Source organism: Archocentrus centrarchus, chromosome 2, assembly GCF_007364275.1.
Source record: "Archocentrus centrarchus isolate MPI-CPG fArcCen1 chromosome 2, fArcCen1, whole genome shotgun sequence".
Lineage (NCBI taxonomy): Eukaryota > Metazoa > Chordata > Actinopteri > Cichliformes > Cichlidae > Archocentrus > Archocentrus centrarchus.
Window position 1 is genome coordinate 7,471,479 of NC_044347.1, and position 21,905 is coordinate 7,493,383.

Genomic DNA, 21,905 nt, shown 5'->3' on the forward strand with positions numbered 1-21,905 from the left:
ACTTTGATTTCCTTTCTGCTGACACGGCCGAGTTCATCATTGAAGAAAAAGCTTTATTCAAACAGCAGTGATGGATTTCCTCAGTGAGGGAGCTGCAGCTCTGCAAACACATCAACATGTGATTCCTTTTGAAGGAAAATGCAGCCGTTCAGGAAGTGCTGGGAAAGGCGAGGCAGCATGTTTCTAGGACACAGCAATAATATGCAGTGAAACTTGAAGAGTTTTCCATGTGAGGAGTTAAAGGAAACTTTCTTTAATGTTAATGCTGTCTGCAGTTCTCCTTCTCTTTCTTGGTCTCCATAAAAACATCTATAAAGCCCACAAATCAATGAAGGGCGGAGGCCAATAATATAGTTATTATTATAATCAGGGGCGGGGCCACAGGGGCATTGGCCCCATCTGAAATCTGATTGGCCCCCTGAAGTGCCCCTGTCCTGTCACTCATCTGTCCTTTGTCCAAGAGCGAGGATCAAATTATAGGTGGATGCAATTCCATGCCGAAACACCAGTAGCGCTAATGAGCCAAATAGGAATGTCCAGCATGACTAAAGCTTACAGATGAAAAAGAAGATCTGAACGATCTCGTGGAGAAAGTTTTTAACGACAACCAATGCCAGTGTATATTTTGAGGAATTTGTTGGTAATGATAAGTCATAAATCCCTTTTTACTCACAGCTGTCACACAGCGTAAGTCTGACAAACATTAAATTAAGAAGCAAAGTTAGTTAAGAGTAATGTTAACTGAGGCCCTACTTGTGTTTGGACATGAATGGTAGCATTTCACTAATTAATGTACTTCTTGTAATTTGCATTTGTGTGTTAACATTAACTATAATGTCTGGCAGTCATAGAGAAGAATATGAAAAGTAAGGGTCAGTCTCAGGTGGGAATTCAGCAGTTTTTGAGCAAAAGAGTGAGTCTGACAGCTGAAAATGAGCAGGGTGAGAGGAGGGAGAGAGCAGCAGAACATGGTCGACCAGAGGCTGGTGAAGAGCAGAGCACCTCCAGTCCCGTTTCATCAGGTCAGAAATCATTTAGGGAGAGCAACAACAGTTAATGCTGTAATGTATGAAATGTCTGATATTGTTATTTAGTGACATGGCACATAAGTTCACTGAATTCTTACACCTCATGGTGATAAGATTTACCATAACTTTAATGTAATGGCTTTAATTTTTATTGGTCCGTATATCACCACATTTACCACAAATACTTGGCCCCTCTATGAATACTGTGGCCCCTTGATGGCCCCTTACTCAGAAAAATCCTAGATCCGCCACTGATTATAATAGAGTTTAGATGTGCACAGTTTCTTCATATAATCCAAGCAGCTCCTGCTGACTGCACACCTTTTCCCCTGTCAGCAGCTGCAGGCTGAGGGCAGCCGGACATCCATCGTTTAACTCCGTGACTGTTCGGAGCTGTTCGGAGGATTTTCGTCTTTCCCCGTTTCTGCTCGGAGCTTTTCCTTCCAACATGCTGTGCTGTTAATAAAAAGATGCTCCTAAAATAACGCGCCGTTAGATGCTGCAGGAACAGCTGAAACACGCTGACATGACAGGCTCTAAAAGAGCAGTTTATACCATCCCATAATATCAGGGGGCGCTGTCTCCTGCTGCCTGTAGGAGGCGCTCAGGACTTGTTCACAGTTTTCCCGCAGACTTTTCCCTGGATGTTCCTCAAAGTTTCACTTTCACTTTCCTGATCTGGCGCCGCAGTTTGTTGTCTCCGTGTGAAGCTCCGTGTGAAGGTAATGAAGCAGTCTGTGAGCTTTTCCTGGCTAACATCAGCTGTGTGCAGCTTAGAAACAGCACAAATCTGCCGCTCCATAGTTCACGGTAACGGACTCACAACTGGAAGTGGGAGCAGGGACGGAGGAGGCCGATCGTTAAACGGTCCTCCGCCATTTAATGTGTGTGTGTGTGTGTGATCAGAGTCCGTGAATCAGCTCAGAGTTAGTTGATGGTCAGCAGCTGAGCTCAGAGTCGTTGTTACTGTGGATCCACTCACTGATGACTGAAGGCAGCTTTTCCTCCATCAGTGGGTGGAGGAGGCGGAGAGGAGCCGCTAAATGCGGCCTGAGCTCGGCCGGATGCTCCGGTGTAACTGCTGATGTTTGTCCTGGATGATTTATATAATTTAAAAATGAGCTTAATTAGACTCACAAACAAACACACATGTTTTTGTGTGTTTGTGGCTCCAGTTTTCATGATTGTGGTGAAGCTGAATAGAAACACGTGGAGTTGCTGCAGGTTGATGTTGACCAGCGTCAGCAAACATGAACACACAGCAGAGTCTGAGCTCCTCTGAGGGCCTCACAGAGGCAGCAGCAGGTGTAATGTTCTTGTTTTATATAAAATAAAACATCAAATAGAACGTTATGTTAGCTTCAGCAAGCTGTTTATTCATATGCTCACACGGGATCACTCATAGGTACTGCCCACTTCCTCGAACAACATTTTCTCTGTACGTGTGTGGGCTACTGGGGTTATACTGCCATCTATGGGTGACACCTTTGTTAGCACTTATCACATCCCCCTTCAGTGTAGTATAACATGGATCTCAACTTTTACAGTAGTTATTCTGCAAATCACAAGAGTCTTAACTAACGTTCATTTGTCATAAAGTGTGTAAAAACGTGCATTTCTTACCGCTGAGCTTTTCTCTGTAACCAAACGTATGAACACTGCAAAAGAAAACGTATTCTAGCTTTATGCGCATTCCAAAATTATATAAATCTCTTTGATCAGACCAAATGCGCCTCATACGCTGAAATAAGGTGTGGCTCTCCACACTTTGTACAACTTTAACTATTAAGAACACACTATAAAATATCAATTTCAGCAAGAATTAACTTTTTTCTTAAAAAACAGAGTACATGTAACCATCTTTCTTCAGTTTATCTGTTACACCATTCCTGCTTGTTCCATGAGCCTCTCAGGAGGTTTCTTAGGTCTGGTAGATCTTCTGAGTGCCACAGTCACTGGAGGAGGTGAAGGAGGCTGACTGCATTGCATTTCTGCTACAACACCATTTGTTCAGATCCTGTCTCCTTTGCTCGATTTGACTGTTTGTCCTTAACACTTGTCCATTCTCTGTCCTAAATGACCTGGGTCCTACTTCACTCAGGACAGTCGCTTTTCTGTCCCACAGCTCAGGGCCTTCAATCTGCACAACATCCTATTCCTGCAGAGGTTTCAGATTCCTTGCTGTTTTGTCATAGTTTCTTTTCTGTCTGTGCTTAAGCCTCGTCCTTTTTTCAGTCAGCTTGTTGTTGTATTTGTTGCCATTGTGCATTGGAATGTGTGGAAGTGTGGTGCGCAGCTTGCGACACATGAGCAACTCAGCAGGAGATGCTCCACACTCCAGAGAAGTAGCCCTGTAGGTCAACAAAGCCAGGTAAGGGTCAGCTTTACTCGCTCTTGCCTTTTTTAACAGTCTCTTTACATTCTGGACCTCCTTTTCTGTCTGTCCATCAACATCTGTCCATTGGATACAAGGGGCTAGAGGTGACATGGTTAAATCCATATTACTTTGCAAATTCACAAAATTCACTACAGTCATATTGTGGACCATTATCACATTGTGGAATTCCATGTCTAGAGAAAAACCCTTTCATATGTGTGATGACAGGCTGTACTGATGTGCTGGAAAGCTGTGCAACTTGAGGATAGTTAGAATAATAGTCAGTCACCAGAAGATAGTCCTTAGTATGGAGATGAAACAAATCAGTAGCTACTTTTTGCCGTGGTGCAGTGGGAAGATCTGTTATAAGCATCGGCTCCTTTGTTTGTTTGTAGTGATGTTTGAGACATGTTTCACGTTTCTGGACCATCTCCTCGATGTCTTTGTTGATACCCGGCCAATAAACTGCTTCCCGTCCTCTCCTTTTGCATTTTTCCATGGCAAGGTGTCCCTCGTGGATGCGCTGAAGCATGTCTCGATGCATAGATTGTGGGATGAGAATCCTATTTTGTCTCAGAAGCAGGCCATTAGTCATACACAAATCTGCACGCACAGGATACAACCCTGGGCAGATTCCTCTTGACCATCCATTCTGGATATGGTGGATCACTTTCTGCAGCAGAGGGTCTTTTGCCGTCTCTTGCACAATCCACTGCAGCATGTCTGATGCTGGGAGAAAAGCAGTCACCATGTTTACTTGGGTTTCAGCATCATCAGCCACAGACCCCAGCTATGTGTCAGTACTTGGTGTTGGTGCTTGAGACAAAGCGTCTGCCAGTACAGTGTGTTTACCTGGTGTGTAAATGAGGTCATAGTCATAACGCTGCAATAACATCATCATGCACTGAATCCTGGGTGACATGTCATTGAGGTTCTTTTTCCTGATGGGTATGAGTGCTTTGTGGTCAGTCTCTGCTGCAAAGGCTGGCAGTCCATACATATAACTGTGAAACTTCCCACATCCAAACACTAAGCCCAAGGTCTCTTTTTCAGTTTGAGCATATCGTTGCTCAGTTTCTGTCAGTGATCTCGATGCATAAGCTGTCGGCTGCCATTTGTCTTCATGCATTTGGAGAAGAGCAGCTCCCAGGCCATCTTTGGAGGCATCAGTGGAGATTTTTGTTGGTTTTAATGGGTCAAAGAATGTGAGTACTGGCTCAGTAGTGACAGTTTACTTTAATTTTTTTCCACTCTTTCTCATGCCGTGCTGTCCACTCAAACACTGTGTTGTGATGTAGCAACTCTCTGAGGCATGCGGTCTTGGTGGAAAGATTAGGAATGATCTTATCCAGGAAGTTGATCATTCCCATGGCTCGCAAGACACCTTTTTTGTCAGTGGGGGTGGGCATGTCTAATATGGCTTTCACTTTTGACTGGTCCTGTTCCACCCCTTCACTTGTGATCTTGTCTCCCAAGAAGGTCATCTCTGTGACACCAAAGAGACACTTGTCCCTGTTTAGTTTGAGTCCATTCTTTCTGATTCTCTCTAAGAGTTTCTCCAGTCTGTCATCATGTTGTTGCTGTGTTGGTCCCCAGACAACCAAGTCATCTATATAGACTCTGGTGCCTTCAAGACCCTCAATTATGGACTTCATTGCCCTGTGGAAGATCTCTGGGGCTGATCTGATGCCATATGGCAGCCTCAGGAAACAGTGGTGTGTTAAAAGCTGCTTTCTGGGTCCAGCCTCAGCTGCCAGAATCCTTGTGAAGCATCTAGTTTGCTAAAAAAAAAACTTAGCACCTGCCATTTCACTCATTATTTTTTCCCGTTTTGGGATCTGATAATGCTCTCTTTTAATGATTTCATTTAAATTTTAGGGATCAAGGCAGACTCTGATGGCACCTGGATTTTTCTTGACACGTGTGATCGAGTTGATCCAATCTGTGGGTTCTTCTACTCGCTCAATAAGTCTTATTTCAGTCATGCTTTCCAGCTCTCTTTTCAAGCCCACTCTGAGTGGTGCAGGCACTCTCCTTGGGGCGTGCACTACAGGCTTGGCATCATCCTTGAGCTGAATTTTGGAAGTGTAAGGTAATGTCCCATGTCCTTTGAAGACAGAAGTAAACTTATCCACTATGTCTGTGGTCCCCTCACACTGCTGGTGTTCCAGTCTTAAAACTTGTTTGACTATTTTCATGTTGTCAGTGTTTATCTGATGGATCCTCCTTACCAGTCCTAGCTCTTCACACGCTTTGCCTCCTAACAGTGATTCATGTCCATGAGGCACAATGGTGAACAACAGGTTATGCTGAGCTGTCACCTTAAGTCTGCATCCACCTATTGTTTGTATTAGCTGATTATGTGGGACTTATTCTATGAATTTTCTGGGCTTCTTTGTCAGTACCTTGAAATTTTTCTCACTGATCAAATTAGCTTTGGCCCCTGTGTCAATTTTAAGCATTACAATGGTCCCATTAACTAGCAGTGGAGCGGTCCATTTATCATTAGTTACAGAATTAACAGTCTGCCCTGTATCATCTACTCTTGAGGACTGTGTGTTTTCATTTTCATCGTGTGACACCATCGTTATGAAAAATGTTTCAGTCAAATTATCACTGTCATTGGTGTCTTCCTGCACTGTGTGCACACCCTGTCTCTTCTTCTTTGAGAGACACATTCTGGCATAGTGGTTTTGTCCCTTACATGTCGCACATGTTTTACCGTAGGCAGGACAGTGGCGTGGTCTGTGTTTCTCACCACATCTCTTGCAAGTGAACATCTCTTTATCATCAGTTTTATTCTGGTAGTCACTGCTGTTAAATTTGCTCCGTTGCTTTTTTTCACTGCCACAGCGTTCACCACCTCATTTTCTTGGTACGCTGCTCCTTGTGCAGGCTCTCAGAAAGTCAGTACCCGTTGCCGTGCAAGCTCACTGGCATGACATATTTTTATGGTCCCGTCTAGTGTGAGGTCTGTCTCCCTCAGTACTCATTAGTCCCAAGTACTATGATGATCTCTTATCATGGAGTCTCTTAGATCGCCAAAGTTACAAGACTGAGCTTTTATCTTGAGGTTGGTGAGAAAATTATCAAATGACTCACCCTGGTGCTGTAAGAATGAGCGAAACATGTACTGCTCCGTATGTTTCATTTTTCTTTGATAAGCAGTGCTCATCAAATTTCTTCAAGGTCTCTTCAAACTTGTCTTTATTGTGGGGTTCAGCAAACACAAAGTTTTGAAGACTTCTGGGCCGGCGCCGGTGAGCAGCGGGGTGATTTTTCTTTCCTCTACTCGTCGATCCACACCGACTGCCACCATGTACAGCTGGAAATGCTGTTTGAAAGCCCTCCAACTTGCATCTACGTTTCCAGTCAGTTTCAACGGACCTGGCAGTTTTACGACATACTTTTAGTTGTGTTGCTTCCTTTTCTTGACCCAAGTCCTGGTGCCATGTAATGTTCTTGTTTTATATAAAATAAAACTTCAAATAGAACTTTATGCTAGCATCACCAAGCTGTTTATTCATGTGCTCACAGGGGTCACTCATAGGTACTGCCCACTTTCTGTAACATTTTCTCTGTATGTGTGGTCTACTGGGGTTATACCGCCATCTATGGGTGACACCTTTGAAAACACTTATCATTACAGCAGGGAGGGTGGAGGCAGAGACACACATTTATATTAACCACACACACACACACACATAAAGAGTGTTTGTGTGGATGTACTCAGTCCTCCAGTGACTCCAACAGGAAGTGTTTCTTTGCTGTCAAATTAAAACAGGTTTTCATTTTAAGTTGAAATTTGAATCTTTACTTTTGGGCATTATTGAGACTTTTAGTTTCATGTGTTTGTAACTCAGTGCTGAAAGTAACTGAGTACATTTACTCGCTCGTGTCTGATGTAATGAACATGAAACAGTGTTGAGCTAAAATCTGCTCACAATGAATCCAGGTGCAGGTGTGTGACAGTTCAGCACTGATGGACTCACATCCCTCCATCTGAGTGCAGATCATTGATCCTGTAGTTGTAGAGCTGAATGTGCTCAGATCAATAACAGGATGTGTGAAGAATAATAACAGCAACAAGAACATTTACCACACAGTTTATTAACTTTGAGGAAATTATGAACAGGCATCAGTGCAGACACCTGTGTTGTTCTTTAGTGTTGTGTCACAGACAGAAAGAAATGTCCTTTTAAAGATGAAATATTGATGATGTTTTTTTGCTGCTTTGTCAGCAGCGGCTCCTGAAAAGCCCACAATCCATCAGTTTGAGCTGCTGCTGCTTTCTAACTTTGTGTAACCACTGAGATGAGTTTACAGACACAGGTCAGCTGGAACTGAGCATGTGCTCAAATGCTGAATGACTCTGTGAACACATCATAAACTCATCTGCCTCTCCTCAGCTTCATCTTCATCAGCTCCTCCTCCTCCACCTCTCTGTGCTCTCCTCCATCTGTCCTCTTCTCTCTCTGCCATTCTTTCCCTTTGCTGCAGCGCTGACACATTATTATTGATCAGCTGTTAGAGGCTGAATGTCACAGCCACAGATAATCTGATGCTTTCCTTTGACCATCCAGTTTGTCTTTATTGGCTCTGCCATTAAATCCACCTCAGTGATGACTGAGTTTCACATGGATTTTTACATCCAGCACAGATTTAACACCAACACAAATCCACACTTGAAGTATCCAAGTACATTTACTGCAGTACTTTACTTCTTTGTTCTCTTAAAGTTCTGCTACTATATTTGAATATTTGCACGTTGTTTCTCTTTTTTCTGCCTGTACAGATTCAAAGTACAGCTTACATATTCCTAAGTGTAACATGATCTACTTTCAGTACTTTAAGTTAGGGATGGCACGATGCAACTTTTTTAGGTCCGATACCGATATTTTAAATTTGGATGCCGATACAAATCCGATCTTTAAAAAAACAAAACAAAAAAACAATTGATTTCAAATGCATTGATACATTTTACATACGTCAACAGTCTCTCACACAACAAAATCAAAATCTTTTAGTTGTCCCACATACAAGGCTAAAAACCAAGGAGGGGCAGAGTTTTTCAGGCAGTGGCGCCAAAGCTCTGGAACTGTTTACCACTTCAGCTCCATTTAGCTGACTCTGTGGAGTCTTAAAAAAAATAGTTGAAAACTTTTCAGATTTTCTGTTGACTTTATTTTCATTCTTTTTCTTTTAATATGGTAATGTTATGTTTTAACATGGTGTTTTATCTGTTTTTTTTAAATATTGTGTTTTAATTATTGTACAGTGCTTTGTGACTTTTTGTCTGTGTAAAGCACTAAATAAACTTTACTTACTTACAACAATCGCTCTATCACCTGAATCCTGTTGCTCCTATGTGAGAAGGTGATGCATTGGCTTATGGTATGTTGCAAATTTCAGTAGGGCTGCAACTATCACTTAATTTAGTAATCGAGTATTCAATAAATTATACCATCAATTACCCGAGTAACTGGATAAGAAATACTTTTTTCACATTAACAGTTCATCTGCATATTTTAACTTCTGTACTGCAGTTTTTCCCTGTGTGAAACAAACAGGGTGGATGGAGCAGCTACAAAGTTCTCTTTTCTTCACTTACTGATCAGGTGGTTGATGAAGGACCTCCAGCTGTTTCCCAGTAAAGGTTTAATGGAGGTTACAGGGAGAAAAGCTTTCTTCTGCTCCATCTGAGCTTGTACGGACAGACTGCACGTAAATCAGCTGATTGCTGTTGTTGCGTCATCAGTGTTTATGTTGAAAAACTAGGGGCTGCGTGAGCGTAATCTTGTAATGCTTTATATTCACAAGCATTCTCCTAAATACGTTTCTACTGCAGGTCTATATTAAGTCACTAATCAAGGATTAAATAATCAAAAATATTTTGACGGGGAAGGGGTCCTTCCAGCACCGGACGGTCACTAGTGCTAATAGCTGCGCTCGCTAGCAGTATGTCCGGGAGCTGAAGTAGAGGAAAAAATAACAGCACAGCGACACAGAAACACAGCAGAGTACGAAGGAGTATCAGGGCCACATTGAGAAAAAAAAAAAATTTAATTGTGCATTTTGAGAATAAAGTCGAAATTTCAAGAAAAAAGGTGAACTACTATTTCAAGAATAAAGTCAAAATTTCAAGAAAAAAGTCAAAATACTATTTTGAGAAAAAAGTCGAAATGTGCAGATTTAAGTCGTTTCAAGTCAAACACCTGCCACGCCACGTCTATTATAATCTCCAGAATGTCTTGTATATATGAGTTAGTGAAACTATACTTTAGAATCGGTTTTAGTAACAAGTTGTTTATTTCTCTTTTAGTACATAAACACAATGTAGTGATAACTATGAGGATGGTAATGAGATGTGCAGAAAGCTGCATTGGCTCAGAAGGAAAACCACACAAACTGGCAATGGTCAGATGCAAGGATTTCGATGATTGCACCTTCGTGCAGTACAGAGGGGATTTGCAGAATCACAAGTCACAATAAGGGGCTCGCCACACGAGGAGCGACATTGCTTGCACTCCATTCACTTCCTATGGAACTTGTGCGATGAGGCCACAATCGCTTCGCACAAGTTCCATGAATGGAGAGGAAGCGACGTTGCTCCCTGTGTGTAGAGCCCCTAAGACAGCTGATCAAGTTGTTTCATCTACCCAAGGCATTTTGTAGAGGGTATAGCAGCCGCGGCCGTTATTTGACTTAAAATGACGACTTCAACTTTTTTCTCGAAATAGTATTTCGACTTTTTTCTCGAAATTTTGACTTTATTCTCAAAATGCAGGATTTATTATTTATTTTCTAAATGTGGCCCTAATACTCTGTCGTAGCAGAGAGCGGTGGAGGCGTGGAAAAGCATGTCAGCGATCATCCACAATGTTAAAGGGAAACCGTCGCAGCGACAGAGAACTGAGAGGGTTATTTCCTGATCCCCACTCCATTCCGGGAGATGGCGGTAATGCAGCTTTAAGCTGGTTTGGTCAACCACAGACCCACAAGAAGAAGAAGACGGAGAACCGTAATGCAGCTAATTAGTGATGGGAATTCCGGCTCTTTTCAGAGAGTTGGCTCTTTAGGCTCGGCTCCCAAGCGGCCCCTTAGGTTTTAATTTTTAAAAAAGTGTAAAATGATTTACTAATGTAAAAACATACATTAGGCCTATATCAAACATTTCTTTATATACTCAGCATATAATAGAGTGCTCCAAATACATATAAAACAAAAGATTGGAAACCAGAAAAAAACAAGGGACTTTGAGGAGTTGATCCTGTTTCTCCTGCCTGATATGACCTGCCCTGTGTGGTTCTTCTAATTGCACTGAGGGATGAACAATTCGTATATGCTTGTGCAGGTTGTTTGTGGAGCCTGCTCGATATTAAATTTTAAATTTGCAGTCTACACTCTATCACATTCTTTAATGCCAGGCGACCGCTGCTGAATCGCAGGTTTCCTGACCTTACTAGCTGCGAACAGCTGATTAAGACATAGCGTCTCACCGCAGAGCTGGTCAAAGCAACTTTGATCAGCTGGCTTTTACCGTAACTCTGCAACCATTTGCACTATCGAAAAAATCCAAACAGTTCCTGAAAGCTCAGAAATTGCACTTCACAGTCATGTAGTATTATGGTATTTGTTGCCAGAAGTCCGCAAACGCAGCACTTTTGAAGCACGCTGTGTCTCCTTCGACATGTTTGGAGGTATAAGGTTAAAATGTGTCCAGTCTTTACTACATTTACTATTACTCATTTTCCTTACCGTTCCCGGGTTTAGCCTCTATGTAACGTGAAACCTTTAGCTCTTTTCTGTCTCCGAGTGAATTTTGCAGGAGCCCCTCCCTTTCTGGTGTTTGTTTACTCACTGCGCAGCGTGTCCGACCGTGGACATTCCCCTTCCGCTCAGTGTAGACGATCATATGCTACCAATCATCTTAACCAATCACGTGCGGCTTCCACAAAAAAAAAAAAAAAAAAACATAAATAAATAAAATAAAATGAAATGAATGAAAAGAAAAAAACGGCTCACTATCAGGAGCCGGCTCCCGTCGTTCACTTCAAAGAGCCGGCTCTTAGAGCCAGATTGTTCGCGACTGACCCATCACTACAGCTAATGTGGTTCGGATCGTATTGCATTTTTTATTTCTTTCCGATATCCGTTCCAGTAATTTAGGCCAGGATCGGACCGATACTGAATATTGGATCGGCGCATCCCTACTTTAAGTACGCGTCAGTGTCAAAGTGAATCAGTGTGTGTGTGCTGGGCTGATGTGTGTTTCCTCTGCAGGTGAAGGCAGAAAGTGTGTGTGAGCTGATGTGAATTCAGCAGCATGGATCAGTGTGAGGACAGAGAGGAGGGAGTCCCTCCCTCTAAAACCACTCTGTGTGGGGAACATGAGAGCCAGACCAAAGCTCAGAGGTGAGATGACCATCTCTAACTGTCCATGACTCTTCTCCATGTCACAGCTCAGCACTCACATCACTGCTGCATCATTATTCACAGGAACCAACGAGGAACTAAACGTAAACATGAACCTGAACCTGAACCCAGCTGTGTGTCCTTAAAGAGCGACGGGTCAAAGAGCATTGGTGTTAACTTTAAATCAGGTGTTCCTCCTCCTGCAGAGAGGTAATGTGTGTCTAAATGTTGTTCTTGACTCAGTGTTTCTGAATAAATTCTCCATCATGTTTAATGTCAGCTCAGCTCTTTTTCACACACATTTCTGTGTTCATATGTGAAGCGGTGTGTGTTGGAGTTTGTTGCACAAACACAGCAGTCAGAGTGTAAAGAATGGATGTTGTAGGAGGTGTTTGTGTAGTGAAGAGGCTGAGTGTCTGTAGGACTGCAGCTGCTCCAGCAGGGGGCTCCTTTGAGCTGTGCTTCAAACACAGGAGACACCTTTGTGAGTCTGTATTTGATGTCCTGGTGACACGTTTGTCTTCATGAAGGTTTATGGATCATTGTTCTATCCTCACATGTCTGAGGGGCTGTAATGGTTCATACGTTGCTTCCATGTGAGCATGGAAGTGCTCTGTTGGGGTGATATGGTACTATGAGGTCTTTGAGATAAGATGGTGCCTGATTATTCAAGACCTTGTATGTGAGGAGAAGAATTTTAAATTCTATTCTAGATTTAACAGGGAGCCAATGAAGAGAAGCCAATATGGGAGAAATCTGCTCTCTCTTTCTAGTCCCTGTCAGTACTCTAGCTGCAGCATTTTGGATCAGCTGAAGGCTTTTCAGGGAGCTTTTAGGACAGCCTGATAATAATGAATTACAATAGTCTACCCTAGAAGTAATAAATGCATGAATGAGCTTTTCAGCATCACTCTGAGAAAGGATGTTTCTAATTTTAGAAATATTGCGCAAATGCAAAAAAGCGGTCCTACATATTTGTTTAATATGTGCATTGAAGGACATATCCTGGTCAAAAATGACTCCAAGATTTCTCACAGTGTTACTGGAGGCCAAAGTAATGCCATCCAGAGTAAGTATCTGGTTAGACACCATGTTTCTAAGATTTGTGGGGCCGAGAACAAGAATTTCAGTTTTATCTGAATTTAGAAGCAGGAAATTAGAGGTCATCCAGGCCTTAATGTCTTTAAGACATTCCTGCAGTTTAACTAATTGATGTGTGTCATCTGGCTTCATTGATAGGTAAAGCTGAGTATCATCTGCATAACAATGAAAATTGATGCAGTGCTTTCTAATAATACTGCCTAAGGGAAGCATGTATAATGTAAATAAAATTGGTCCTAGCACAGAACCCTGTGGAACTCCATAATTAACCTTAGTGTGTGAAGAAGACTCCCCATTTACATGAACAAATTGGAGTCTATGAGATAAATATGATTCAAACCACTGCAGTGCAGTACCTTTAATACCTATAGCAAGCTCTAATCTCTGTAATAAAATGTTATGGTCAACAGTATCAAAAGCTGCACTGAGGTCCAACAGGACAAGAACAGAGATGAGTCCACTGTCAGAGGCTCTAAGAAGATCATTTGTAACCTTCACTAATGCTGTTTCTGTACTGTGATGAATTCTGAAACCTGACTGAAACTCTTCAAATAAACCGTTCCTCTGCAGATGATCAGTTAGCTGTTTTACAACTACTCTTTCAAGAATCTTTGAGAGAAAAGGAAGGTTGGAGATTGGCCTATAATTAGCTAAGACAGCTGGGTCAAGTGATGGCTTTTTAAGCAGAGGTTTAATTACAGCCACCTTGAAGGTCTGTGGTACATAGCCAACTAATAAAGACTGATTGATCATTTTTAAGATTGAAGCATCAATAATTGGAAAGACTTCTTTGAACAGTCTAGTAGGAATGGGATCTAACAAACATGTTGCTGGTTTGGAGGAAGTAACTATTGAAGTTAACTCAGAAAGATCAACTGGAGCAAAAGAGTCTAAACAAATACCAGCAGTGCTGAAAGCAGCCGAACATGAAGAATAATCTTTGAGATGGTTATGAATAATTTTTTCTCGAATGTCTAAAATTTTATTTGTAAAGAAATCCATGAAGTCACTACTAGTTAACGTGAAAGGAATACTCGGCTCTACAGAGCTCTGACTCTTTGTCAGCCTGGCTACAGTGCTGAAAAGAAACCTGGGGTTGTTCTTATTTTCTTCAATTAATGATGAATAGTAAGATGTCCTAGCTTTACGGAGGGCTTTTTTATAGAGCAACAAACTCTTTTTCCAGGCTAAATGAGCATCTTCTAATTTAGTGAGACGCCATTCCCTCTCCAGCTTTCGGGTTATCTGCTTTAAGCTGTGCGTTTGTGAATTATACCACGGAGTCAGGCACTTCTGATTTGAAGCTTTCCTTTCAGAGGAGCCACAGTATCCAAAGTTATACGCAGTGAGGATGTAAAACTATTGACGAGATAATCGACCTCACTGGGAGCAGAGTTTAGGTAGCTGCTCTGCACTGTGTTGGCACATGGCACTGAAGAGCATAACAATGAAGGAATTAGATCCTTAAACTTAGTTACAGCACTTTCAGAAAGACTTCTACTGTAATAAAACTTATTCCCCACTGCTGTGTAATCCATTAAAGTAAATGTAAATGTTACTAAGAAATGATCAGACAGGAGGGGGCTTTCAGGGAATACTGTTAGGTCTTCAGTTTCTATGCCATATGTTAGGACAAGATCCAGAGTATGATTAAAGTGGTGGGTGGGCTCCTTTACATTTTGAGAGAAGCCAATTGAATCTAACAATAGATTAAATGCAGTGTTGAGGCTGTCATTCTCAGCATCTACATGGATGTTAAAATCACCCACTATAATTATTTTATCTGAACTGAGCACTAAATCAGATAAAAAGTCTGAGAAATCAGACAGAAACTCTGAGTAAGGACCAGGTGGACGATAGATAATAACAAATAAAACAGCTTTTTGATGTATTAGTTCCTCTAATACGCAGAGATAGAAAAGATCACACTGATTATTTTTCAGCTCATAAACAGATTGATGGAAGGAAATGCTGAGTCTCCTAAAGACATTTCCAAAGAGTAGCAGGCATTTGTTGAAAGGAAGCAGAGCTCGAATTGATCAGTGCTACTTCCAAAGCAAATCATTTCACACAGTGCATTCGATCTATAGTGTTTTAGTGACTCAGAGGAAGTTGTTGAGAACTGAGAGCTCAGCAGTGAAAGCACAGAGAGAGAGACTGTCTTACTCCAGGGCGCTTCAGCTGAAAGGAAATCTTTGTGAAGGAGTTGGTGAGAGCTGTTAGGACTATTCAATTCAATTTTATTTATATAGCACCAAATCACAACAACTAGTCACCTCAAGGCGCTTTGTATTGTGGGTAAAGACCCTACATTAATACAAAAGAAAACCCAACAGTCAAAACGACCCCCTATGAGCAGCACTTGGTGAGAGTGGGAAGGAAAAACTCCCTTTTAAACAGGAAGAAACCTCCAGCAGAACCAGGCTCAGGGAGGGGCAGTCATCTGCTGTGACTGGTTGGGCTGAGGGGAGAGAAAGACATGCTGTGGAAGAGAGCCAGAGATTAATATCAATTAATGATTAAATGCAGAGTGGAGTATAAACAAAGTAAATAAGGTGAATGAAAAGAAACAGTGCATTATGAGAGCCCCCCCCCCCCCCCCCCCCCCCCAGCAGCCTAACTAAGGGATGGTTCAGGGTCACCTGATCCAGCCCTAACTACACTGCTCAAAAAAAATAAAGGGAACACTCAGATAACACATCCTAGATCTGAATGAATGAAATATTCTCATTGAATACTTTGTTCTGTACAAAGTTGAATGTGCTGACAACAAAATCACACAAAAATCATCAATGGAAATATAATTTATTAACCAATGGAGGCCTGGATTTGTAGTCACACACAAAATTAAAGTGGAAAAACACACTACAGGCTAATCCAACTTTGATGTAATGTCCTTAAAACAAGTCAAAATGAGGCTCAGTATTGTGTGTGGCCTCCACGTGCCTGTATGACCTCCCTACAACGACTGGGCATGCTCCTGATCAGGTGGCGGATGGTCTCCTGAAGGGTTCTCCTCCCAGACCTGGACCAAAGCATCTGCCAACTCTTGGACAGTCTGTGGTGCAACGTGACGTTGGTGGATGGAGCGTGACATGATGTCCCAGATGTGCTCAATTGGATTCAGGTCTGAGGAACGGGCGGGCCAGTCCATAGCTTCAATGCCTTCATCTTGCAGGAACTGCTGACACACTCCAGCCACATGAGGTCTAGCATTGTCCTGCATTACGAGGAACCCAGGGTCAACCGCACCAGCATATGGTCTCACAAGGGGTCTGAGGATCTCATCTCAGTACCTAATGGCAGTCATGCTATCTCTGGCGAGCACATGGAGGGCTGTGCGGCCCTCCAAAGATATGCCACCCCACACCATTACTGACCCACTGCCAAACCGGTCATGCTGAAGGATGTTGCAGGCAGCAGATCGCTCTCCACGGTGTCTCCAGACTCCAGTCACGTCTGTCACATGTGCTCAGTGTGAACCTGCTTTCATCTGTGAAGAGCACAGGGTGCCAGTGGCGAATTTGCCAATCCTGGTGTTCTCTGGCAAATGCCAAGCATCCCGCAGGTGTTGGGCTGTGAGCACAACCCCTATCTGTGGACATCGGGCCCTCATACCATCCTCATGGAGTCGGTTTCTAACTGTTTGTACAGACACATGCACATTTGTGGCCTGCTGGAGGTCATTTTGCAGGGCTCTGGCAGTGCTCCTCCTGTTCCTTCTTGCACAAAGGTGGAGGTAGCGGTCCTGCTGCTGGGTTGTTGCCCTCCTACGGCCTCCTCCATGTCTCCTGGTGTACTGGCCTGTCTCCTGGTAGCGCCTCCAGCCTCTGGACACTATGCTGGCAGACACAGCAAACCTTCTTGCCACAGCTCGCATGCCATCCCTTGCTTATTTTGACTGTTAAATTACCATTTTTCTTTGTTGTTCTGTGGAGAGAGAGAGAGAGAGAGAGAGAGACCTTACGTCTGTGTGTACACAGAATGGTGTGCTTTCTCCATAGCGTGTAGCTTAGCCAGTGCCTTATTTTTTTATGTTTGGAATAAACCACCCTTATTGTGGAATATTACCAGTCGTTGCTATCCACCTGCACACCTCCGTGGCTGGCTTCAACTTGCCTCACATTACAACTGGCACCCGAACTTTTTTCCTTGCTATCAGATGATAGTCGGATCCCGCTGAGGATTCGTCGGAGTTATGTGAGTTTCTGGCTTGTCCCCTCGCTGCGGGCAGACGTTTTTACGGCTGCCATCACAGACTTGTCTCAAGTGGGACCTGACTAATTCCTGGATACAACAGTGAGTGCAACGCAGCTCTGCTTGGATAAAGAAAGAAAGAAAAGCTAAATCCATGACACAAATGACCACCATGAATCTGTTATTTGTACGTAATATTGGATCAGTTTTCTACTAACAGCGTGGAGAGTCTGGAACTGAAAATTTATGCCGACTTTCCCTTTTCTTCTCCTTTTTCCCTCTGCTGAGACTGAACTGATTACAGCCTATGTCAGTAGTGACTTAACCAACTACGATTGTTAGTGCGGCTCATATGCTCAGTATAAATATTAATATACTGACCACCTTTTACATTAAGCACTAGTTGTAGCAGGCATGCTTTTTGTAAGACATGCTTTATGAGTTTGATCGCTCACGTGTCATTCTAGTCACAGTGACATTCTAAAACATTTTTCCAAATTTAGTCTTGACCGGCACTTTGGCAGTTTTATCTTTTTTGTCAGTATAACTTATCCTGACTGACTATTTTTACCACAGTATAAGGACTGTACTGTGTCTTGGGGGTGACTTAAAGATGTGGAAAACACAATGGCGCATTGCCCAGACGACTTTGGCTCAAATGTTGAGCTGACTTCATCACCAGTGTACAGGATAGTTGAGGATGTGTCTCCGGACCTTAGTCAGCAGGTGGTGGAGTTGAGAACAGAAGTGGATAGACTTAGTGACTGTTTACATGACTCACTGACTACATAGCAGAGTTTACTCAATCAGTGGGACAACTCATGATAGGGAACCCTTTCCCTCCTGCAGTCCAACAGTCCACTGTCTTACCAATGGTCACGTCAACACCTCGTTGCTGCAAAGGACAGAGTTGAACCTGCCATTGCAACCAACAATACTAATCCATTCTTGTCCACCAACCCATTTCTACCTACAAACCCTTTCCTTCTATATATACTGGAGATGACAATGTAAGACCTGAGGACTGGTTGCATGCAGTTGGCGCATATAAATCCTCTTTGAACCTGACTGATGGACAATTACTAAACGAACTGTCTCACTTCCTTGCAAAAGAGCCTGGAAAATGGTTCAAACCCTGAGATCCCATATAAAATCATGTGCTCAGTTCTGTCAGCTGTTCGAGACAGTTTTTCTGCCCTCTGATAATCAAGAACGCATTCTAAGAGGACTTCTGGATCCTGTTCAGGCTCAAGACGAACCACTCCCAATTTTTATCGCCCACATGTTGACTGAGTTTGGCAAACTGAAAAATCCTCCACCTGAAAAAGACCAAATTGACCTAATTAGCACACACACTCTGGAAAAATACAGAGTTGCACTGTATGATGCTAACATCGCTTCTGTAATGGACCTTCTGCTACAAGCTCATGAGCTTCACTCAGTGCTCAGCCCAAGTGGACTACAGCCTTCCCCACGTCACTGAGAACCCTATAAGCCTGAACCTTTCTGCTTCAAATACTCTCAGCCAGGGGTCACTACATGCACCTGCCCAATCTGTAAGAACCAACCTTATTTGACAAAAAGAATGACAGATAAGGCAGGCCCTAAATTGGTCCAAACCTTGCCACCATCAGGCCCCACTGATTCAAACTGACAAAAGGCCGAATTTGGTAGTGCCACGGCCCAGTCACAACACAAACAGTCGGGAAACTACAGAGGGGGAAGGATGTTTCCCAGAGACCAACCTTCCCCCAGTTGCTAATGGAGCCTCACTCACCCCTTTCACCACAAGGTGGACATATTCTTGGACAATTAGAAGACAATTTTTCAACAGCCCACTGGAATACCCCCCTAAAAACTAAAGTGAACTTTAATGCCACATCAGTAGAGGCCACTGTTGACACAGGTGCTTCCCTCTCCTCATTCAAGTCAAAGACTCCTATCCAAAAAACACAAGTGAGTGGAATGGTCCACCGGTTAGCCTTGCAGATAACGCTACCTCCACTAGCTCCGTTAGACCTGCTCCTCCTAAACTGACAATGAGTCAAAAGAAAAAGAAGATAAAAGAAGATAAAAGTGGTTATTTGCCATGCGGCACAGTACAATACCTGTAATATGTAATAAACTAAACTCGTTAAACAAGTGTATAGTTTACACAGAGTACACACATAACATTTTATGTATGTAGTTATTAATAACTAATATTAGTACTGATAACAGGACTGAAGATGAGAGTCCCAGAAAGGTCCAGGATGAGACTCGTTATATTTTAAACACATCAAGTTAAAACCTTTTTGTCTACAGAACGTGTTTAATAGTAAAGATTGCATTAAACTCTCACATGCTCAGTGGAGAACAGACTGCTGAACATATTGTATTTATTATATTTGGCCAAATTAAAACAGTTTCTTTAAAAGTTGAATGAGGGGCTGCAAAATTGGTAGTAAAACAAAACAGGTTCATGAAAGATATTTTTTACTGTTGGAAGAAATGTGAAAAATGTAAGCCTTAATTGTTGAATTAAGGCTTACAAAGTAAATACAAAGAAAGTTAAATAAATACATAGTAAAAGCATTACAATGTATTTCTAATATGGTTATCCCAAAATCTCCTGAATCCTTTTAGAAAAGTAAATGGTTTAATAAATAAATAAATAGGCAGAGATTCAGTCATTTTCCCATTTTAGGCTGATGAATGAAATTCTTGTATTTTTGCCAGTTATATTATGGAACCATGTGACTTTCAGGGGACCCCCAAGAGTGTGTGACATAATAAAACTAGCATTTTAAAGGGTTAAAATCCAGAAAATGATTGATTGTTTGGTATTTTTGAGTAGGTCTGAAGTTGATTAAGTGATTTAGGAAAAAAAGCAAAAAAAAAAAAACAAACAAAATTGATGTATGATGATTTTATAGCAGTTTTTAGGAGTGTGTACATTTTTGCCACGAAGGTGTCCAGAGGGTGCAAAATGCACCACGAGAGTATGAATGACATGTAAGAGTAAAAGACATTAGATTTCAGAAATTTAATGAAAAAGATTTCCTGCAAAAAATCATGCCACTAGCTGCTACACAGTCAAAATGATTACCAAATGAAAAAAAAAAAAAAGTTGAAAAAAATGTACAAAAATGGCCGGGTATAAGGGTTAACCCCCCCAATGCTGGACCCAAAGTTACGCCCTTGAGTTTAGCTCCATGTTCGATGGTCACCTTGGTCGAACTGCTCTCATTGAACATGTCATAGAGACTGGCGATGCAAAACCAGTTAATCTCCCACCCTATCACATGTCACCTGCTAAGAAACAAATAATTGAAGAACAGGTGCAACAAATGCCCCTGTAGTCATTGTCAACAGAGCAGCCACTGACCCAAGGTTCTATGTGGACTTCCATGGCCTCAACCACGTGACATGAAAAGACTCTTATCCCCTGCCTCGTGTTGATGAGTTGTTAGACTTTATAGCAAGGGGGAAATGTGTGTCAACATTGGACTTAGCACGGGGCTACTGGCAAGTCGCTGTAGCAGAGGACTCAAAACCTAAGACTGCTTTCATCTCTCACTGAGGTCTCTTCCGGTTTCAGGTGCTACCTTTTGGCCTTTGCAACGCACCCGGAACTTTTCAGAGGCTCATGAACTCAGTGCTTGCTGGCCTCATTTACAAATTGTGTGCAGTCTATTTGGATGAAATTATCATTGTCTCACCTACCTTTAAACAGCACTTAGCGGATCTTAACCCCCTTAACTGGCCACTCCAAAATCAACAAAAACGCCTGAAAAAGCATACCCAAATTAAATCAGCTGCTGTTCCTGAACTCTTTGGAGTACATGCAAAAGCTTGGTCTGTTTGTGAAGAAGACAAGCTATATTGCTCATTTCTGCAGTCCAAAATACTGTAACTGTAATGAGTATGTAGCTATTAAATTTTGAACACAGAAAATTTAGACAATTTTTGCCTCGCCTAGATTTTTCCTGTTTGTTTTTATGTAACTACACACTGAATGGAGAAGGTATGGACTGGAAAATATAATGAAGCTGTAGCATGAAGTCTTGTATACCTGTATTTTAAATTTTATCAAGATGGCACAAAAACATACTGTTTTGTAAAGATTTTTGTGTGTTCATCCCAGGTATGGTCTCACATGTGCCATTTGGAGACGCACATGACGCCACATGAGAGCAGCCTTTGATTTACAACCTTTGCTGTGTCTTGAGTGGATGTGTTTTTGAAGAAAAAAATCCTCGCTGACAAAGTCTTAATGCATACATACAAAGTTTATTGCAAAAAACAGACAGTGTCAAAACAGGCACCTTTCCTTAGCTACCATGGAGAGGGAATTCCCAATCACCCTAACTCAGCTCAACAAAGAGATCACAAAGGTTATATAGTGTTGGCAAAACCCCCACATCCTAACTTTCCATATATGGCTATGAAACAGCTTCAACCCATAACCTATATCTGGACATATAGTCAATTCCTTATATGGAAGGCCAGAGAGCCTACAAGGGGCCCTTTGTGCATTCCTTTGTGCTGATGCCAAACCTTTATGTTAAATTCAAGTTACCCTTTTGCACAAACCAATAAAGGCCTAAAGGAAAGAGACCATATATGCATATATAGAGTTTAACATAGCAGTACAGACACCACATATTTCCCCCCTTTGAGACTTCAAACTAAAGGCCCTTTCACACGCGTAAATTCTGTGCGAATGTTTCGTGCGTTAAAACTATTTTTCGGACTCGCCTGTTCTTAATGCAGCCGTTCACACCGACCGCGCCATTTCACAGGAC

The 21,905-nt window shown here is 42.2% G+C and overlaps 1 protein-coding gene across 1 annotated transcript in view; it reads left to right on the forward strand.

The window, feature by feature from the left end:
• Positions 1-21,905, forward strand: part of LOC115798502 (uncharacterized) — a 248,798-nt gene that overhangs the window by 203,461 nt on the left and 23,432 nt on the right. The window lies entirely within an intron of this gene.